The sequence below is a fragment of the Gallus gallus genome, unplaced genomic scaffold (genome assembly GCF_016699485.2).
Source record: "Gallus gallus isolate bGalGal1 unplaced genomic scaffold, bGalGal1.mat.broiler.GRCg7b scaffold_55, whole genome shotgun sequence".
NCBI lineage: Eukaryota > Metazoa > Chordata > Aves > Galliformes > Phasianidae > Gallus > Gallus gallus.
The window spans coordinates 31,824-52,922 of record NW_024096007.1 but is presented as its reverse complement, the minus strand read 5'-3'; the positions used below and the strand labels follow the sequence as shown (position 1 = coordinate 52,922).

General features: G+C 55.8%; 2 long non-coding RNA genes across 4 annotated transcripts; both read left to right on the top strand.

The window, feature by feature from the left end:
* Positions 1-2,250: 2,250 nt before the first annotated feature.
* Positions 2,251-3,653, top strand: LOC124417577. The gene is made up of 3 exons (XR_006932609.1): positions 2,251-2,506; positions 3,009-3,219; positions 3,440-3,653. It is a non-coding gene; the product is annotated as an uncharacterized LOC124417577 (long non-coding RNA).
* Positions 3,654-7,289: 3,636 nt separating this feature from the next.
* Positions 7,290-9,542, top strand: LOC121108897. Of its 3 annotated transcripts, XR_006932605.1 has the most exons (4): positions 7,290-7,589; positions 7,668-7,770; positions 7,907-7,992; positions 8,898-9,542. It is a non-coding gene; the product is annotated as an uncharacterized LOC121108897 (long non-coding RNA). The 3 variants fall into 3 exon arrangements; XR_005843530.2 differs by lacking the exon at positions 7,907-7,992; XR_005843531.2 differs by having other exon boundaries at positions 7,290-7,770.
* Positions 9,543-21,099: the final 11,557 nt, after the last annotated feature.

Here is a 21,099-nt window from a genome sequence, read left to right as displayed (position 1 = left end):
GGGAGAGGCAGGGCGAGGCGGGGTGGGGAGAGGCGGGGCGAGGCTAGGCGAGGCGAGGCAAGGTGGGGCGAGGCGGGGCAAGTCGTGGAGAGGCTGGGAGATGTGGGGCGAGGCGGGGTGGGGTGGGGCGAGGCTGGGCGAGGCGAGGCGAGGTGTGGCTAGGCAGGGCGGGGAGAGGCGGGGCGGGGCAGGGCGAGGCGAGGCTGGGCGAGGCGAGGTGAGGTGGGGCTAGGCGAGGCGGGGTGAGACAGAGCCAGGTGGGGCGAGGCAGGGCAAGGTGGGGCGGGGCAAGGCGTGGAGAGGCTGGAAGAGGTGGGGCGAGGCGGGGCACGGCGGGGCGAGGCTGGGCGAGGCGAGGCGAGGTGGGGCTAGGCAGGGCGGGGAGAGGCGGGGCGAGGCGGGGCGAGGTGGGGCGGGGCAAGGTGTGGAGAGGCTGGGAGAGGTGGGGCGAGGCGGGGCGCAGCGGGGTGAGGCTGGGCGAGGCGAGGCGATGTGGGGCTAGGCAGGGCGGTGTGAGGCGGGGCAAGACGGGGCGAGGCTGGGCGAGGCGAGGCGAGGTGGGGCTAGGCGAGGTGGGGTGAGGCGGGGCGGGGCAGGGCAAGGCGAGGCGGAGCTAGGCGGGGCGGAGCGAGGCGAGGCGGGGCGAGGCGGGGTGGGGTGAGGTGTGGCAAGGCGGGGCGAGGCTAGGCGGGCCGAGGCGTGGCGAGACGTGGAGAAGCAGGGCTAGGCGGGGCTGGGTGGGGTGAGGCTGGGCGAGGCGAGACGAGCCGAGGCGGGGGGGGGCGAGGCGGGGCCAGGCAGGGCCAGGTGGGGTGAGACGGGGTCAGGCAGGGCGAGGAGGGGCGAGGTGGGGCGGGGCCAGGCGAGGCGAGGCACGGCGAGGCGGGGCAAGGCGGGGCCAGGAGGGGTGAGGCGAGCTGGGACGATGGGGGGCAAGGCGGGGCGGGGCGGGGCGAGGCTGGGCGAGGGGAGGGGAGGCGAGGCGGGGTGAGTTGGGGCAAGGCGATGCCAAGGCAAGGCGAGGCGAGGCGGGGTAGGGAGATGCGGGACAAGGCGAGGCGAGGTGGGGCGAGGCGGGGCAAGGCGGGGCAGGCCAAGGCGTGGTGAGGCGGGGAGGGCGGGGTAAGGTGGGGCGGGGCGGGGTGAGGCTGGGCGAGGGAAGGCGAGGCAGGGCTAGGCGAGGCGGGGTGGGGCGGGATGAGGCAGGGGCGAGGCGGGGCGAGGCGAGGTGAGGTGGGGCGAGGAGGGGCGAGGCGGGGCGAGGCGGGGTGGGGAGAGGCGAGACAAGGCGGGGCGAGGCGGGGCAGGGCGAAATGAGGCAAGGCGGGGCGGGGTGGGGCAAGGCGGGGCGAGGTGAGGTGAGGTGGGGCGAGGAGGGGCGAGGCGGGTCTAGGCGGGGCGAGGCGAGGCAAGGCGGGGAGAGGCGAGGCGGAGCAAGGGGAATCAAGGCGGGGCGAGGCGAGGCGAGGCGAGGCGAGTTTTAAGGTCCGTTTGAAGGCCATTTCTCTGTAATGCTTTCACTGTTGATTCCAGTCAAGATGTGGCCTTTGTATGAAGTAAATTTGTGGTTGGTGTGAAGCTGGGAGGAATGTTGACGCCACTGGGGCTTGAGAGGCCTTGCAGCAAGACGTGGAGAAATGTGAGGGTGATCCCAATCTGCATGAAGAAGAGCAAGCGCTGCGTTCTGCACCTGGGATGCAGCAGCCCTGGCTGTACGTACAGAGTGGGGGGGGCGAGGGGCTGGAGATCAGCCCTGCCAAAAGGGAGGGATCTGGGTGTTGTGGTTGCTGACAACTTGAATCTGAGCTGGCAGTGTGCCCTGGGCACAGGGTTTGAGTTTGGGTGGTCCTTTGGGGAGCCAGGGGTTGGACTTGATGGTCCCTGTGTGTCCCTTCCAACTCAGGATATTCTATGATTCTGTGATATCCGTGGTTTGCCTGGGAAATCCCTGATGGCTTTTTCTTTCCCTTTTTCATGGCATAGCGAGCTGTGAGAAGTGAAGGAATGGCAGTGCGTGCTTAACTGGGCTGCGTGGCAAGCAGGTCCGGTGGGCTGCCGTATAAGGATGCATCCAGACTTCCAAATCACCTCCTTTAAGAAGGCCGAATAGTCTTCCAGTTATTGTTCTGGGCAGCTCACACCACTGGGTGTATAATTCATTTCACTTGGAATTTCAGGGTCAGACATAAATGTTATTATCGGCTTTAGAGAAAGAAGTGGGAGGCTGAACTGATAATTGGTAAAAATGAAAAATGTTTAAAATGTTTTTTGCAAGATAAGCCCTCAACAAACAGTCGTCCTGTTCCACTTTTGGCCAGTCTCAATGCTTGTCTTCCAGAATGTCTGCGTGTGGATGAATCGCAACAGGATCCTGGGAATTTTTAAGAAAGGGAGGAAGGAGGACCCGGGGAACTACAGGCCGGTGAGCCTCACCTCTGTGCCTGGGAAGATCATGGAGCAGATCCTCCTACAAGAGGAGGAAACTTACAGGAGAAAAAAACTACAGGTGAGCCTAACATATTAATTAACTGAGAACAAAAGGTTAGGAAGGACAAGACTGTGCTTGAGTTTTCCCAGTAATTAGTGCCTGAATTCCAGAGTGGGTTTCTGAATCTTTGTTTCATCCTACGGGACCTATGAAGGACTGTGCCTTCATTGTAATCTGAATCAGAAATGCCTCCTTTCTCAGGGCAAATCCAGCCAATGGATTAAGGGCAAAAATAATATGCAGAGTAGGACTTCTATAGTACTCTATATTATAGAACTCTAAAGACAGACTATAATACTCTATATTACAGGGACTCTAAATACAGACTGCTGTTGTTTTGTTTTGTTTGATTTTTAATCTCTTTGAACAGCCAGATCAAGTAGCTGAGCAGCCTCGTTCCAGCTTTTCTGTAAAACTTGAGTCATGAGGAGTGCTTTCTCTAACAGTGGTAGTGTTGGGACACGCTTCTCTTTTTGCCACAGACTGAGCATTGTTCTCTCTCCTTCTTCATATCTTGCAGGAAATATTGTTTCACGTGTAATGAAAAGCCAGGGTCCAGAAGATCACTGCGGCCAGATGCCAATTTTGATGCCCTCGTCACTAAGACTTGTCCAAGCCCTGATGTATGTGAAGCTCATCAGGAGGGAATGCTAGCAAGAATCAGCTAACACAATAGCAGCAAGCTTTCAGTGACAGCGTTCAGGAAGGGTGACGATTCAGGCTGGGAGCAGGTATGTCATCACCTGACTTGACCACATGTAACTTGATGCTAGAAATACACCACGTCCTCCCTCCCTGCATGGCAAGAGATTGCTCTCTTCTCCTCCAAAGGCAGCCAAAGTAACTTCTGTGTGATGACTAGAGGGAGAAAACTTGGTGTCACTCCTCGCAAGTCCTGTGGCAGCCAGATATTGTGTTAGCCACTCACAGGTAGCATGTCTTTGGTATCAGGGTGTAAGAGAATGAACTCTGTAGGAGCGCTGCTGTCATAGGCCACCAAGGGCCCGGGATGCCTGGCTGAAATTTGATGTTGCAGATACCTTGGTGTCACTGGAATCCATGGAGTTGACACAGTCCTCTGATGGCTGGATTTCTGCTTTCTAAGGGTATTCCTTTCTGTTTCTCAACTTTTCGGGTGATACTGCTTTGCTTTCCTTGGCTTTTTAGTAATTCCTATTTTGGTTATTGTTTCTGGAATGGCTTTGCTTTACTCCTTGTTTTTTCTTTTGTATCTTTGCCTTGCATTGCTTGTGAGTTTTCATTTATTCCTTCTCTTCAGCGCTAAGCGTTGGTGAGTGTTTTTCTCTTTGTACTGTGTTTGGCTTCTTTGGTTTGCCACGATATACACGAGTAAAGCACATGAATGGAATACAGAATGGTGACTTGTTTTAATTGCTTTGTTTTCCTCGTTTGGTTGTTTTTCCCCTGTTGCTTTTCAGTAGTGCGCCTTTTGCTTTGCTTTCCATTGTCTTTGTGTCTGGTTGTTTTTTTTGGTTCTTTGTTCTCGTTACCTGTTCCTTTCTTTGTGTGAGTGAGATCTGGGACGCTGGGGTGGGATCTGGGTTACAGGGGTGATATCGGGGTTACAGGGGTGGGATCTGGGGCACAGGGGTGGGATCTGGAGCGCTGGGGCCAGCTGAAGCATGGGAGCAGGGGAAGCCTGCTGCCTTACCTGCCATGACAGCTGGAGAGTGGCAGTTAGGGGAGCCCCTCCCCCCAGGGGGGTTGCGTGACCGTTGGGGTCAGCCCCTTTCCCCCAGGCTTGAGATGGTTGCAGTTTTTGTCGCCACAAAGACCTTAAAGACCCTCAAGTCTAAGCACAACCTAACCATACCAGCCTAACTCTAACGAGCCCCTGCTCAATCATGTCCCCGAGCACCACCTGGTTTTCAACACATTCAGGGATGGTGACTGAACCAGCTCCCTGGGTGGAATAGGGAGCCAGCCCATCAGGTCTCCCCTCAGCCTCCTTTTCCCCACACTAAACAGCCCCAGTTCCTTCAGTCACTCCTCAGAGGGCATATTGGCCAAGGCCTTCCCCAGCCTTGTTGCCCTTCTTTCAACCTGCTTCAGCACCTCAACGGCCCTTCTGTGCTGAGGTGCCCAAAACTGAACACTGGACTCGAGGTGAGGCCTCGCCAGTGCCGAGTCCAGGGGCAGGATGACTTCCCTAGTCCTGCTCACCACACCATTCCTGAGCCAGGAATCGTGGTTATGCCATTGGCCTTCTTGGCCACCTGGGCACACTGCTGGCTCATCTTCAGCCACCTGTCCGTCAGCACACCAAGGTCCCTTTCAGGGATCAGGCAGCTTTCCAGCCACTCCTCCCCAAGGAGGACTGGGGGGACGCCTGGGCTTGTTGTGACCAAAATGCAGGACCCGACACTCGGCCCCATTGAAACTCATCCAGTTAACCTGGCAGAGTGAAGAGAGAACAAAAACCAAGCAGGCAAAGAGCAGAGCTGTCCACAGGGGGCAGGGCTTGGGGCAGGGCCTGTGCCGGAGGGTGGTCCAGCACAGTGGTGGCCTCGGGGCCCAGGCTGGAGGGGGCCTGGCACAGTTGAGGCCTCGTGTGGGCCCAGAAGGAAGGAGGCCCAGGCACAGGTAGAGCCTCGGGACCCAGGATGGAGGAGGACCAGGTGCAGTTGGGGCTGCACTGGGGGGGCCCAGGATGGAGGAGAAGCAGGCTCAGTTGGGGCTGTGTTGGGGCCCAGGATGGAGGAGGACCAGTGCAGTTGGGGCTGCACTGGGGGGGCCCGAGCTGGAGCGGGGCCTAGCACAGTTGAGGCCTCCTTTGGGCCCAGACCAGAGGGAGCCCCGGCACAGCCCAGGCTTTGGGGCCTAGGATGGAGGAGGACCAGGCACAGTTGGGGCTGCTTTGGGGCCCAGGATGGAGGGGGGCCAGGCACAGTTGGGGCTGCTTTGGGGCCCAGGATGGAGGAGGACCAGGCACAGTTGGGGCTGCTTTTGGGCCTGGGCTGGAGTGGGGCCTGGCACAGATGGGGCAGATTTGGGGCCCGGGCTGGAGCAGGCACAGTTGAGGCCTTGTCTGGGCCCAGACGAAAGGGAGCCCAGGCACAGCCTGTGCCTTGGGGCCTAGGATGGAGGAGGACCTGGCACAGTTGGGGCTGCCTGTGGTCCCAGGATGGAGGAGGACCAGGCACAGTTGGGGCTGCTTTGGGGCCCGGGCATGTGGGAGGCTTGTGGCTGCACTCCCTCTGTACAGTTCAACCTTGATCCATAACCTAAAATGGTAACTGTAGTGAAAGGCAGTAGCTGATCCAGCGGCTTTCTTGTGTTTTAATTTTCCTATGAGTGGGGAAGGACTCAAGCTAGTAAACAAAGAGCCCTTTCTGAAGAACAGGACTCAGAAAGTATGAGCACAGAGCAGATCTCCCAGTAGAGATTCTTCCCCTTAGACAGGCAGCCCTTAAACGAGGGTGGGGAGGGCTGGAGCCAGGCTCCACCCGTTTTTTGCCCAGGTGAAATGCTTGCAGCTGTGCTCCACAGCAGAATGTGTTTTAATGAAGCCTGTGAAAGCCTGTGACATGAAAGAATCCTTTCTTCCTTCCTTTTTTCTCGTTTGTGTTTGTTGCCTGCAGTTCCAAGCAGGTGGCCTCTCAGTGTCTTGCAAGTGACAGCTAGCAGCAGCAGGTCCAGCCAAGAGGCACAGCACCCTGCAACCTCCAGGTGAGTGACAGCAGGCAGGCAGGCCTTTGGGCTCTGCAGGGTCATTGTGTGGAGCATTATGCCCAGGAACAGCTGAGTGTAAAGATGATGTCCGAGCTGCAGAGCTAAGCCTAACGGAGAGGCCCAGCGACTCAGCTCGTTTCCCAGCGTGAGGCAGGAAATTGGAGCCACTAGGGATATGCAGACGCTTTCTGCTTTTGTCTGTTGCCTCCCTCCTTCTGCCCCTGTCAGAGGGGAGGAACGAGCTGCACTTGCACAGAGACATTGCTCTCACGGCCACTCCCCCCTCAGGTTGGAGCATTCCTGGCTGCAGGATGGGCAAACCTAAGTTCTTGCCTGATTGTGTCTGTAAAGCTTAAAAAGGGACACAAACTATGGCCTCTTGGCTCATGAGAGGGGGTGAGAGAGGGGATGCTGTGCTATTGGGCTGCAGCCAAGAGTCTGAGAGAGTCTGTGTTATGTGAGATTTGAGAGACAGTTCTGGGGAGTGTGGGAGCAGTGCAAACGTGCAAGGGTGCTTTTCCTTTCAGGGGCCTTTGTGCGACAGCAGATGTTGATGCCCTAGAAGCACGGTGCGGAGCACATCCTGGGATCAAGGTGCCACGGACTGGAAAATGCTGCTGTGGCGAAGTTCCTGTGTGAAGACAAAACTCCCAGTCCCCCAGAAAAGTGGAGGCAGAAGAGCAGTGACAAGGTATCTACATGTCTATCTGTGTATGTGCACAGCAGGCCCAGCTGCCCCTGCTTCCTCCCTCCACGGGATCTGCTCCTGCTGCTGCTGCTGCTGGAGTCTCCTCTGGCCATGGTGGCGTGGGGCGAGTTCTTGTGTCAAACAGGATCTCCCATTCGTCAACTCATTGTGACCGGGCCTGATCCCCTGGTTGACCTGTAATGAATCGCAACGTTATCCATCCCATAACCTACCCTGGCACCGAGGTTAGACACCATAGGTCTGTAGCTACCAGGATCATCTTCTGGCCCCTTCTGAGCTTGAGACCTCATGCGGCTGTCTCTAAAGTGTCTTGCCCACCACTTCATCCTGGTTGGGTGGCCTGTAGCACACTCCCACGCTAACGTCAGTCTTACTGGCCTTTGCTTTTATTCTGACCTAGAAGCTCTCAACCCTATCATGGCCATCGTTCATTTCCAGACATTCCCATTCTTTCTTAACGTAGAGGGCTGCACCACTGCCTTTCCTGCCTTGCCTCTCTCTTTTGAAAAGTCGCTAGCCATCCATCACAGCACTCCAGCTGTGTGAGTCATTCCACCACGTTTCTGTGATTTTTCTCCTGTTTTTGGATTCCAAGAAAAGCCAGGTAGGATTATTTTTATTGTTATTCTTTTTTTAATGGCAGGCATTGTGTTCAACTTAAAAAAGGAACGCATGAAGAATAGCTTTGTTTGCATTCTGGTAAGTGCTGAGGCTTTGGCTGATGACAGCTTTCAGCTGCAGCTGAACTAGGCTGGATTTGTCTCCTGCTCTCCATAGGTGAGTGTTTCTCTTCCAGATCTTTGAATCAGCTTTCTACACGGCTTAAGCGATGGAACAGGAAAGACTCCAATATGGTAACAACGTGATTTCTAGTGTTTTGGTACGTATATTCAAGTCAGTATGGGTCCATTTCAGACAGCATCGTCTCACATCTGTTTGTTGTCTCATATCAAAGGCATTTTTACTAATTTGGCTACATACATACTCCACCCATAGTTTGCGTCTTGTCTTCTTAGGGTGAGGTTTGCCTGCTGAACAGCAAGACAAAAGAAGCTTAAATTACAGAAGCAGAGAAGCAGAGACAGTCTAGAGGCTCAATACAGTACGGATCAGTTAGAGTATTACTTTGAAGTTGTTGTGTTCTGGGTCTTAGGTGGGATGAGAGACGGGTGTGAATGTTACAGCCAAGTGTTTTTCCCTGGTTCATTGTTCACCTGCTGCCATGCAAGCCAGCTCTTCTTTTCCCTGCCTCTGCTTTTCTTGTTGCATGCATATGCATCGCAAAATCTCTGAACAGATTTATTTTCACGTTTTAACAGTGTATAGCTAGAAGTGGGGCTTATCTCAGCCTTTTGTCTCATCATCTGATGGCGATTGGTTGTGTATGGGGGGAGTTTGCACGAATTATTAGCATCTCACCAAAAGCAAGGAACAGAAAAAGAAAGAAAAAAACACCAAACCGCCCTAAAAGCTGCATAAATGACTATAGCTGAGCCAGCAGGAAATATTACCTGCAGTTTGCAGAGTCCTCATTTTGCTCAGCACTGACTGGATGGGGTTAACAGTGACCGCTAATGAAGGAGCTCTGCAACCTGTCTGAGCAGTGCTCCAGTCTTTGTTGCTGCGTTAGGAATGCACTGCTTCTCCTGCCACATTTCTTCACGCCCTCGGTTGTTATCTGAGCAGTGTTAGCCCCCACGAGCGATGCAGTCAGTGCCTGCTTGCTCCAGGTGCTCCATAAGCACAGCAGAAGGATGCCAGGGGGCTTGCAGGCAGTGTGTGCATGCTGTTGCTCTCTCAAAGAAGCCCCTGTTTTAGCTAGCTGCAGAAGAAACCATTTTTTCCTTGGTCAGATCCTTGCAAACGCAGTGCAAGTGTACAGAACGGTACAGTGTCTAGCTGTCTTTTGGCAGTATGTGCAATGAGGTTATCTATTTTTCAGGCAGAGGAGTGCCTCCCGACAGTTGAGACTGAGCATTGTTTTCTCTCCTTCTTCATATCTTGCAGGAAAGATTGTTTCACGTGTAATGAAAAGCTAGTGTCCAGATGATCACTGCGGCCAGATGGCAATTTTGATGCCCTCGTCACTAAGACTTGTCCAAGCCCTGATGTATGTGAAGCTCATCAGGAGGGAATGCTCGCAAGAATCAGCTAACACAATAGCAGCAAGCTTTCAGTGACAGCGTTCAGGAAGGGTGACGATTCAGGCTGGGAGCAGGTATGTCATCACCTGACTTGACCACATGTAACTTGATGCTAGAAGTACACCACGTCCTCCCTCCCTGCATGGCAAGAGATTGCTCTCTTCTCCTGCAAAGGCAGCCAAAGTAACTTCTGTGTGCTGACTAGAGAGAGAAAACTTGGTGTCACTCCTCGCAAGTCCTGTGGCAGCCAGATACTGTGTTAGCCACTCACAGGTAGCATGTCTTTGGTATCAGGGTGTAAGAGAATGAACTCTGTAGGAGCGCTGCTGTCATAGGCCACCAAGGGCCCGGGATGCCTGGCTGAAATTTGATGTTGCAGATACCTTGGTGTCACTGGAATCCATGGAGTTGACACAGTCCTCTGATGGCTGGATTTCTGCTTTCTAAGGGTATTCCTTTCTGTTTCTCAACTTTTCGGGTGATACTGCTTTGCTTTCCTTGGCTTTTTAGTAATTCCTATTTTGGTTATTGTTTCTGGAATGGCTCTGCTTTGCTCCTTGTTTTTTCTTTTGTATCTTTGCCTTGCATTGCTTGTGAATTTTCATTTATTCCTTCTCTTCAGTGCAAAGCATTGGTGAGTGCTTTTCTCTTTGTACTGTGTTTGGTTTCTTTGCTTTGACACGATATACACGAGTAAAGCAAATGAATGGAATACAGTATGGTGACCTTGTTTTGTTTGCTTTGTTTTCCTTGCTTGGTTGTTTTTCCCCTATTGCTTTTCAGTAGTGCGCCTTTTGCTTTGCTTTCCATTGTCTTTGTGTCTGTTTTGTTGGCTCTTTGTCTTAGCTGTTCCTTTTCTTTGCATTAGCTTCTTCCTCCCAGAGGAGAGCATTCCTTGCCTTTTCAGAGGATGGTTCTTGGCTTTGCTTGGAGTTTCTCCCTTGCTCTTCATTCTTGGTTGCCTTACCTGGCTTTGCCTTCCTTGTCCCCTTGCCCCGGCCTTGCTCTTCCTTTGCCTTCACTTACCTGATGTGCTCTCTCCCTTGATTGTTCTGTTCTGTCTGTTCCTTTCTGGCTTCTTGAACTGCAGCCTCCTCTCTGGGCTTTCCTGCCGTGCTTGATGCATTTGCAGCTCCTTGGAGTTTCCCAGGTGGGTCCACGCCTCCTGGGCCTCCTTGCCTCTTCCCTTGTGGTGCTCTTGTGGCTTTTTCTCCAGCTGGCTGGATCCATGCGGGCCTATTGCCCCATTTTCTCGGCATTGGTGTATGTAGATTGTTCTGTGTCATCTTCCCAGGCATAGATGCTGAGTTTTTGCCTCTCCCAGACTCTGTTGTCATCTTTGCTTTTCCGTGAGAGTGTATTCTGTTCTGTTAGCGTTGGTTGCTTGTTTTTGAATTTGGTGTTTGTTGTTGTTTCATGTATTGTTATTGGCTTTCTTTGATGTGCGTGGGGTTTTTCTTTGTTCTTTTTTTCAGTTTGGTGCTCTTTTTTTTTTTTTGCTGTTCACTTCTTTGCACTGTATTTTTTTCCCAGTAGCGTTTCTTTTCCTTTCTCTTGTACTAGAAATTTTAGCTCCTAACACTAATCCAAATGTATAAACCACAAGTCTGAACCACACAGGTGTATGGGAACTGTATAATCACAGCCTGACCCTCTGTTTGACCACCTGAGGCGAGTGCTGAGTCAGCTGCAGGGGCACAGGTGATGGCAGTTTCACCTGAGTGACCGGAAGGGGTGGACCCTGGCTGCAGCCCTGCTAGACCCCATGTAAGGGCTGACTCCCAAGGAGGAAGGCTCTCTCTCTGGAGGTCACCCTTAGTGGAGCTGTTCTGCGCGCCCAGGGTACGGGTAAGCTTTGTATTTCATTCCTCCTTTGGAAAGGCAATTCTCTCTCTGCTCCTTTACCTATTTGCCTTACAATCTGTTTGCCATACACACAGGTAATGTTTAACCCCACTAATGGGTAGCCCTTAAGCCTTTTCTGTAAATGCAACAGGGATAGGGTTAGCCCTCATCAAGTAAGGGCCACCCTCAGTCCTAAAACCAAAGGGTAGCCCTTAACCATAACCGAAGTGCGAATCCTTCGCTCTAATCCAATGTGGTAACCGTTGACCTGTCACTGAAGGGAAGCCCTTCATCCTAACCTACTATGGTAACTCTTCATCCTAAACGCTAGCCTCTAACAGTAACCTTTAAGCCAATCCCTAGGGGTTTTCCTTAAGCCTTTGCCCTGACTGAACTTGGTAGCATTTCCACGTGAAGCCTTATCTAATGCAGTAACCCGACCATCTGATGCCAAAGGGTAACGGTCCGCAGTTAGTAGTAAGACTAAATAGTAGCACTTAACCGTAATCCAGCAGGGGATGAGGCCGAGCTTGTCTTCTGCCAGGGCTGCTCTCAGCCCCAGGGCACGGCGAGCGGCTGCGGGCAGTGCATCTCCCAGCTGAGGTGCCTGTCAACATCTGCCCGCTGTCCTTGTGGAGGGCCCGTCATCGTCATGGAAACTGATTGTAACAGCACAAAGGTTCCAGGAGCGTGGGTGATGTCAGCTGTGACATCCTCTGGGGGGCCTGGAGCCGCCCTTTTTTGGCCTTGCAGCCCATCAAGCCAAAGCCTGCTGTCCTGCACGTGGTCCCACCGGGCAGAAACTCTTGGGACGTAGGAAGGTTCAGGGGAGGGGACAGATGCCTGAGGGCATTCTTTGATTCCATCCCGAGAGTTGTCTTTGTCTTTGTTCTTTCCATGTCGTGTGGTTTTTCTTTGCTTTTCCTCTTGCTATTTAACATCTTTTCTTTCTTTTATGCTTCTTTCTCTGTTGCTTTGCATTGCACTGCTTTGGTTGTTTGTTGGTTTTTTTTCCCTTCCTTTCAGGCCAAGCCCCAGGGGCTGCTAGGGCAATGTCCTCACTTGGAGGGGGAGGCTGGGTTTCCCATCTGAGGGCTTCATGCACAAATAGCAAGGAAAACTCAGACACAGAGCAATGCTAAGCAAAAGCACGCCTTTTCTGAGACACTGTCTCAAGCTCCCTGAGCTCTTTTTTCCTACGAGGTAACTCCCCTGCTTTTTTCCATCTCTTATTACAACAAGAGAGATTTCCATCGCTCTTACAACAGCTCGCCAAATAATGTTCTTACCCACAGAAGCTTTCCCTTTTCTCAGTGAGAGTCACTTGAATCCCGGGCTGATTCCCTAAAACCAAGTGTAATTTTTCTCCTTCCCAGAAACCAGTCACCAACAGAAGTTGTCCTGTTAGCCCACATCCACCCAAAATCCCTCAAATACACTATTCTTACAGCCAAACCAGACCATTTTCTGTTCAACTGCAGTGCACTTACGGACCGTATTTCTAGTCTTGTTCCTGCTGAGGTAGTGGTAAAGAAACCCCAGTCTGCCTGACAGCAATACATTGCTCAGAGTAAAGCTGCTGGAGCACACAAAATGCTGTCAGGCGTCCGAGCTGAGCAACAGACTTCATTCCTGAATTGCACAGCTACCAGTAGAAGTGACCTCCACGCTGTTTGGCCTGTCCAAGGAGTTCACGCAGCTCTGAGTACCCCCATTTCTACACAGAGTGGTATCCCCCGTCGGCTATCAGCTGATACTGTAAGCCTTTCTGCTGCTTGAAGCCAGAGGGGCCGGACCCAGCTGGCCCTTAGGGACCTCCTTTGACCCAGGCCTCCGACGGAAGTGTACCACTGGTTAACCCAGAATGGCAACTGTAGACCAAGGCTATCACAGGCACAGTTTTCCCTTACCCAGGGAGCGGAAGGGACTCAGTCCAGTAAATGAAGATGGAACTGCTTACCCCTTTGTGAGGAGGAGGGCTCACACCCTACTAAACGAGCAGAATTTGAAGCAGTGATCCTTCCCTTGGGGCAGCCAGCCCTGAAATGAGGTGAGGGAGGGGTGGAACCAGGCTGCACCCCTTTGTCATCCAGGTGAATTGCTTCCCTCTTTTTGCTCCTGAGCAGAACAAGATTTGAGGAGGCGGAAAGCCTGTGAAGTCCAAAAAGACTGCTTTCCTACTTCCTTCCCGTTTGTGTTAGCTGGCTGTCACGGAGTGATCTAGATCAGTGTATGCCTGTGGCGGGGCAGTGGGCCTGTTTTCCTGTGTTTGGCTTCCTTGCTTTGCCATGATGCTGTCTTGAGTTCATGTGCTGGACTCTTGTATTTCGTGTCTTTGTTTTGCTTTGCTCTGTTTTCCTTGTTGTTTGCCGTTCTTTTGTCAGTCTTGCTTTATTGCTGCTCCTGTGTTGCAATACCTTTGTTTTGTTCCGATGTGGTGATTGATACTTTTCCCTTTCCCATTCTTGGAACTCTTTTCTCCCTCCTTCAGGGTGTTCCTCTTTGTTTCTCGGCTTTTCAGGTGATTTTGCTTTGCCTTCCTTGGCTTTTTGGAACTTGGGAAAAGGTACCGAGGTGCATGGATATGGAGAAGAAAAGCTCTCCTGCTGTGGCTGAGAGGTGATGCAAAGGAGGCCTCCCGAGCAAGCACCACAAAGGCAGCTAGCTTCTCCAGAGGCTGCAGCATAAGCTCGTGTTCCTTGCGGAGGACTCCGTTGTGCATCTGCAGGAGCTGCTTTGGCGTGGAGGATTTTGTGGAGTTGCTGCCAGTCGTTGCTCGGATGAAGTGAGGCTTTTGTCCTTGTATCTGTGCAGGAAAGCAGTGCGGAGGGAACGTGTGTGGTGAGATGCTGAGGAGAGATTGCCTTCCTTGCCCCAGCAGGCTGCTTGTGTCCTGGTGATGCACGGTGACGAGAAGGCTGCTGTTCTGTGAGTAAGCCTGCCACGTGGGAGTAATGGTTGTGGCCTTCTGGGCAAGTCTCTGAGGAGAGGTCTTTGGGCAGGCTGGTTGTTTTGCTGGGCAAGTGCCATTTCAGTTGTTTGTTGCCGTGCTTGGTTGGTGCTTGTTTGAGAAATAGTCGTTCTCTAGGCGAGCAGTGCTCTGGCAGCAGGGGAGTGAGAAATGTCATGTCCACCCAGTCTTCTCCACGAGCCTTACGCTGCCTTTCCCCAGTGTGTGTAAATGGCTGTAGAAATGGCAGGGGGAGAAATGGGGAAGAGGGGAGGTGCGGTTTCTGTGCATGCTGTGTCCCCGGAGCAGGTGTGAGCTACTAAGAGCTGGGAGCCCTGCAGAGCGTCCTGGGTTTGTTTTGCTTCCTTGTTGGAGCTGTTGGGATGCTTTTGTGGGTGCTTTGTGCGTTTGAAGTCCCTGTGCACTCTGCTGAGACCAGTGGTGTCCTAGGGAGAGCCTTGCTGCCCCCTTTTTGTTCGGGCTGTTTTCTTCCCTCGGGAGGTTAAAAGGGCCTTCAGAAACCCATCAGTACAACTTGGTGCTGCTCCAGCCTGTCAAGTGGAGATGATGAAGTGTGACCGCCACTGGGGCAGGGAGGAGAGCAGCTAAGAAATGGTGTTGCCGTAGACTGTGTGGAGCTTGTTCTTGTGAAACGGTCCCTTGTGCTGCCAGAATCTCTCTGACTTTCAGTCATGGCCTCTTCCTCCTGGCTTTCAAGATGTTCAGAGGCATTGCTAAGAAAGAAAGAGCAGAGCTCTTCCTAGGCCATGGCAGAGTTCACCTTTCCAGGTGTATGCCAGAGCATGAAGCATGGTCAACAAGGACGGGGTAGCAGCAGCTGGAAACAGGGGAAGCTTCCACAGAGCCCCCCGCTGGAGTCCCAGGGTGATGAGCTGAAGCTGATCTTGGCAGCATGAAAGGTGGTTTTCCGGGCTGTGTGCCGTATAGGGCTCAGGGCTGTCACTGGGGTTGCTTTCACAGGACACCCCCCAGCCCAGCTCAGGACCCACGGTGAGTCTGTGGGTGACAAATGTGTCACTGAGAGACAGCATCAGGGTGGGAATGCGTGGACCACAGCGCCCAGGGCAGAGTCAAGCAATGCTGGGGGTGGGGGGGGTCAGCCCCAAGGAGAAAGTCTCCGCCACGGGAGAAATGGATTGCTTAGCTCCCCACTTAAGCTCCCATTGCCTCCCAGTATTGTCTAGAGTCTTCTTGTGCAAACTCAGTGCCCCCCAGTGCCCTGCAGTGGGCTTCCCAGTGCCTCCAGTACTGCCCAGTGCCCCCAGCTCAACACACCCACTGCTCACTGCGTGACCATCTCCTTCCCCAGGAACAGCACAAGGCAACAGAGGCGTTGACAGCAGCGATGGAGATGGAGATGTTCGGAGTGGAGGAGCTGTTGGCTCGCTGCAGCCACCCCAGCATCCCCGGAGGTGGGCCTGGGGGGGGGCTTTGGTGCTGCACAAACGACTGCAGGCAGAGGTGTAGGAAAGCGAACGCCATACGTTTAATAATTTAACGTACAAAACAGCAAATAAATGATTATATTCCCAACCATTTCCCACCCTAACAATTGTTTCTGATCCCACCCCCTAAAATTCCCACCCTCTAATCAATTTCCCACCCCCCAGCTCCCACCCCGCAATCAATTGCTCACCACCCACCCTCCTCCCCGCTTCCCCCCCGCTCCCTCCCACCAATAGTTCCCTCCCTCTGCAGAAAACCTCCCAGCCCCCCAAATTCCCACCCCAACAGTTCCTTCCTCCAAATTCCAACAACTTGGGAGTGTAACGTGATCAGAGTACAATTTCTCCCCCAGAATTGCCACCCCACAGAATTCCCTCCCCCTCCCCCCATCTTCAATGCCAGCAGTTGTCCAATCATTTTTGATGCCAACCATCTCCCACGGCAGCCATTTCTCACCCCAGCAGTTCCCCACCCCCCAAATTCCCACCCCAACAATATCACAGTACAGCCATTTCATTTCTAACCTCAGAAAGATCCCAGTGCCTTAAGAATTCCAGCACCAAATTCCCACCCCCCACCCCGGATTCCCACCCCAACAATATCTCAGTACAGCCATTTCCAACCTCAGGAAGATCCCAACACCCCATGAATTCCCACCCCAAGAGTTCCCTCCCCCCACCCCGGATTCCCACCCCAACAATATCACAGTACAGCCATTTCATTTCCAACCCCAAAAAGATCCGAGCACCCCAAGAATTCCCACCCCAAGTTCTCACCCAAAGAGTTCCCACCCCAAATTCCCTCCCCCCACCCATTCCCCACCCCGCAACCATCCCCTCCCCACCCTCTTCCCACCCCCCAGCCTTCTTTTCCCACCCCAAAGCTTTGACAGTCCAACCCTTTGGCGGTCCATCAGCTTCAGAGTCCCGCATTGCCCCAGCCCAAGATGCCGTTTGTGGACAGCCCAGTTTTGGAGGGGTAGGGCTGGGGCCGGTGCTGGTGCCCCCGGAACACTGCCGCTGCTCTCTGGGCATGGTGGGGGCCAGCGAGGAGCCCAGGGCTCCAGGGAGCCGTCTTGGTCGGCTATGGCCACGTCTCCTGCTCCAGCAAGTGGGCCGGTTTCTTGGTGCGCTCCCGCTCGAGCCGCTGTTGGGCTGTGATGGGCACCCCATCAGGGCACAGTCCTCCTGCTGCCCGCCCACCGTGCTGACACAGCCAGCTTGGCCTAGCGCCGGTGTTTGTGGCCTGGGCCATCGTGGCAGCGCGGCAGCTTCCTCTTTGTGGCTGGGCCGCTGCCAGTGTGCTGCTCGTGCCCGGTGCTCTTGCTGTTAGTGGTGGTGCAGGCGGGCGCTGGGCACTTGGCTGGCTCGGTGCTGTCTTTGTGGTGCATGTCTGCCAGCCGGCAGGAGATGAATCCGGGTGGCAGTGCCAGGCGGGTGAGAACCACCCGGGGCTGCCTCCGCTGCACCTCTTGGATCAGACGTGCAGTGCAGGGCAGCAGAGGTGCGGGGGCAGCCAGGGGGGTCGGCAGTGCCAGGCGGGTGAGAACCACCCGGGGCTGCCTCCGCTGCACCTCTTGGATCAGACGTGCAGTGCGGGGCAGCAGAGGTGCGGGGGCAGCCAGGGGGGTCGGCAGTGCCAGGTGGGTGAGAACCACCCGGGGCTGCCTCCGCTGCACCTCTTGGATCAGACGTGCAGTGCGGGGCAGCAGAGGTGCGGGGGCAGCCAGGGGGGTCGGCAGTGCCAGGCGGGTGAGAACCACCCGGGGCCGCCTCCGCCGCGCCTCTTCCATCAGATGTGCAGTGCGGGGCGACGGAGGCGCAGGGGCAGCCAGGGGCGTCGGCACGGGCAGCTCAGGGGATGCTGGCTGCCAGCAGAGCGAGTTGCTGAGGAGCCCTGATTCAGGATGTGTCTCGTTGCTCAGCTCCCTGCTGGCCCCGGAGGAGTCCGAGTGCTCTGTGCCGGAAGAAGAGGAGTCGAGGCTGCTGGAGACATCAGGGCTCAGTGGCTCCGTGGCAGTGATGCGCTGCATCAGCTCTTGCGTTTGGCAGCTGTTTGCAGTGGCTTTGGTCCCCTCTCTTGTGACACCGGGCAGGTCCTGCTTGTGCTGGGGGACCTCCAGAGCTGCTTCTGAAAAAGCAAGAACATCCCCCCGAAGGATGATGGCAGCCTTCCCACAGCCACTCGGTGCAGGCAGCCACCTCTGGGGGTCACCTCTGCGGAGCACAGTCTCACCGTCAATCCAGGTGAGCAAACGGTCCATTTCCACATCATCGTTGTCAAGTCTGTGGGTGCTGGGTGTCTCTTCTGGAAAAGGCAGAAAATGCCCAGCGGGGCAATGGCAATGCCGGCTTTCCCACGCCCACTCCGTGCAGACACCCCCCCAGCAGCTCTGCTGCCCCTCCGAGAGAGACTCACCGTTGTTGATCCACGTGAGCAGGTCATCGATGTCTGCGTCGTCGTACAGGATGCCTGTCTTGGATGTCACTTCTGGAAAAGGCAGAAAATGCCCAGTGGGGCAATGCCAGCTTTCTTTCCCACACCCAGTGTGGGTGGGTGGGTGGGTGGGTGGGTGCCAGCAACCCCCCGCCAGCTCTGCTGCCCCCAAACTCACCGTCGTTGAGCCATGCCAGGAGATGCTGGATGTCCGCCACGTCCTCCGGGATGTCTGCGCTCGCTGTGGCTGCTGGAAAAGCAAGGACATCCCCAGTGGGGCAATGCCAGCTTTCCCACAGCCACCCGGTGCGGACAGCCTGCCGCACGCCCCGCAGCCCCCAAACTCACCCCCTGAGTCCAGCGCTGCGGTGCTGCAGCCGAGCAGAGCCGTGGCGGGATGGGGGCACCCGTCGGTGGGCGCTGGGTGCCCCTGGTCCTCCGTGAGCACCACGGCGTCCTGAAAGGGCTCCATCGGCGACTCCCAGGTGGCGGGCAGGGTGCAGGGCACGGGGAGCACCTGCTCCTGCAGTGGTGGTACCTGCAAAAGAACTGGCGGGGGGCCGGGGCGGCCGGGGGCCTGCGGCAGGCAGGTGCCTGCGGGCTGCGGGGGCTCCCTGTGGAACACGGCCCCAGGCCACAGCCCCATCGGCTGCTGGGGCAGCAGCGTCCCTGCCAGCAGGGGATGTCCCCAGCAGTGAGCAGGGGCAGTGGGGGGAGCCATAGCTGGGTGCAGCCCCCCAGGTAGCAGCTGCAGCACCGGTAAGTGCAGCCCCCCAGTTGGGGGCAGGCCCCCAGGTGGCAGTGGAGCCCCAGTTGGGGGCAGCCCCCCAGGGGGGAGCCGCGCTGCCTGTCCCCAGACACCTGGTACCCCAGGCCAGACAGAGGCCTGAGGCGCCAGGTAGGTGGCAGTGGGGACAGGGAGGGCTTGGGGTGGTACCGGCATCGGTCCGCGGATGGTGGGCTGCATCCAGGCGGGGTCCGGTGGCGGCACAGTCGCTTCAGAGAAAATGGCGTCGGGCGTCAGAGGCACCGTCAGCGCTCCTCGAGGGATTCTCTCTGTGGGGAAAGGCCAAAGTAGGCTCTGGGGTGGGCTCTGGGGTGAGCTCTGGGGCGCTGGGGTGCGATCTGGGGCACAGGGCTGAGATCGGGCTTACAGGGCTGGGATCTGGGACGCTGGGGTGGGATCTGGGACGCTGGGGTGGGATCTGGGACACTGGGGTGAGCTCTGGGTTACAGGGGTGATATCGGGGTTACAGGGGTGGGATCTGGGGCACAGGGGTGGGATCTGGAGCGCTGGGGCCAGCTGAAGCATGGGAGCAGGGGAAGCCTGCTGCCTTACCTGCCATGACAGCTGGAGAGTGGCAGTTAGGGGAGCCCCTCCCCCCAGGGGGGTTGCGTGACCGTTGGGGTCAGCCCCTTTCCCCCAGGCTTGAGATGGTTGCAGTTTTTGTCGCCACAAAGACCTTAAAGACCCTCAAGTCTAAGCACAACCTAACCATACCAGCCTAACTCTAACGAGCCCCTGCTCAATCATGTCCCCGAGCACCACCTGGTTTTCAACACATTCAGGGATGGTGACTGAACCAGCTCCCTGGGTGGAATAGGGAGCCAGCCCATCAGGTCTCCCCTCAGCCTCCTTTTCCCCACACTAAACAGCCCCAGTTCCTTCAGTCACTCCTCAGAGGGCATATTGGCCAAGGCCTTCCCCAGCCTTGTTGCCCTTCTTTCAACCTGCTTCAGCACCTCAACGGCCCTTCTGTGCTGAGGTGCCCAAAACTGAACACTGGACTCGAGGTGAGGCCTCGCCAGTGCCGAGTCCAGGGGCAGGATGACTTCCCTAGTCCTGCTCACCACACCATTCCTGAGCCAGGAATCGTGGTTATGCCATTGGCCTTCTTGGCCACCTGGGCACACTGCTGGCTCATCTTCAGCCACCTGTCCGTCAGCACACCAAGGTCCCTTTCAGGGATCAGGCAGCTTTCCAGCCACTCCTCCCCAAGGAGGACTGGGGGGACGCCTGGGCTTGTTGTGACCAAAATGCAGGACCCGACACTCGGCCCCATTGAAACTCATCCAGTTAACCTGGCAGAGTGAAGAGAGAACAAAAACCAAGCAGGCAAAGAGCAGAGCTGTCCACAGGGGGCAGGGCTTGGGGCAGGGCCTGTGCCGGAGGGTGGTCCAGCACAGTGGTGGCCTCGGGGCCCAGGCTGGAGGGGGCCTGGCACAGTTGAGGCCTCGTGTGGGCCCAGAAGGAAGGAGGCCCAGGCACAGGTAGAGCCTCGGGGCCCAGGATGGAGGAGGACCAGGTGCAGTTGGGGCTGCACTGGGGGGGCCCAGGATGGAGGAGAAGCAGGCTCAGTTGGGGCTGTGTTGGGGCCCAGGATGGAGGAGGACCAGTGCAGTTGGGGCTGCACTGGGGGGGCCCGAGCTGGAGCGGGGCCTAGCACAGTTGAGGCCTCCTCTGGGCCCAGACCAGAGGGAGCCCCGGCACAGCCCAGGCTTTGGGGCCTAGGATGGAGGAGGACCAGGCACAGTTGGGGCTGCTTTGGGGCCCAGGATGGAGGGGGGCCAGGCACAGTTGGGGCTGCTTTGGGGCCCAGGATGGAGGAGGACCAGGCACAGTTGGGGCTGCTTTTGGGCCTGGGCTGGAGTGGGGCCTGGCACAGATGGGGCAGATTTGGGGCCCGGGCTGGAGCAGGCACAGTTGAGGCCTTGTCTGGGCCCAGACGAAAGGGAGCCCAGGCACAGCCTGTGCCTTGGGGCCTAGGATGGAGGAGGACCTGGCACAGTTGGGGCTGCCTGTGGTCCCAGGATGGAGGAGGACCAGGCACAGTTGGGGCTGCTTTGGGGCCCGGGCATGTGGGAGGCTTGGCACAGCCAGAGCCTTGTGGCTGCACTCCCTCTGTACAGTTCAACCTTGATCCATAACCTAAAATGGTAACTGTAGTGAAAGGCAGTAGCTGATCCAGCGGCTTTCTTGTGTTTTAATTTTCCTATGAGTGGGGAAGGACTCAAGCTAGTAAACAAAGAGCCCTTTCTGAAGAACAGGACTCAGAAAGTATGAGCACAGAGCAGATCTCCCAGTAGAGATTCTTCCCCTTAGACAGGCAGCCCTTAAACGAGGGTGGGGAGGGCTGGAGCCAGGCTCCACCCGTTTTTTGCCCAGGTGAAATGCTTGCAGCTGTGCTCCACAGCAGAATGTGTTTTAATGAAGCCTGTGAAAGCCTGTGACATGAAAGAATCCTTTCTTCCTTCCTTTTTTCTCGTTTGTGTTTGTTGCCTGCAGTTCCAAGCAGGTGGCCTCTCAGTGTCTTGCAAGTGACAGCTAGCAGCAGCAGGTCCAGCCAAGAGGCACAGCACCCTGCAA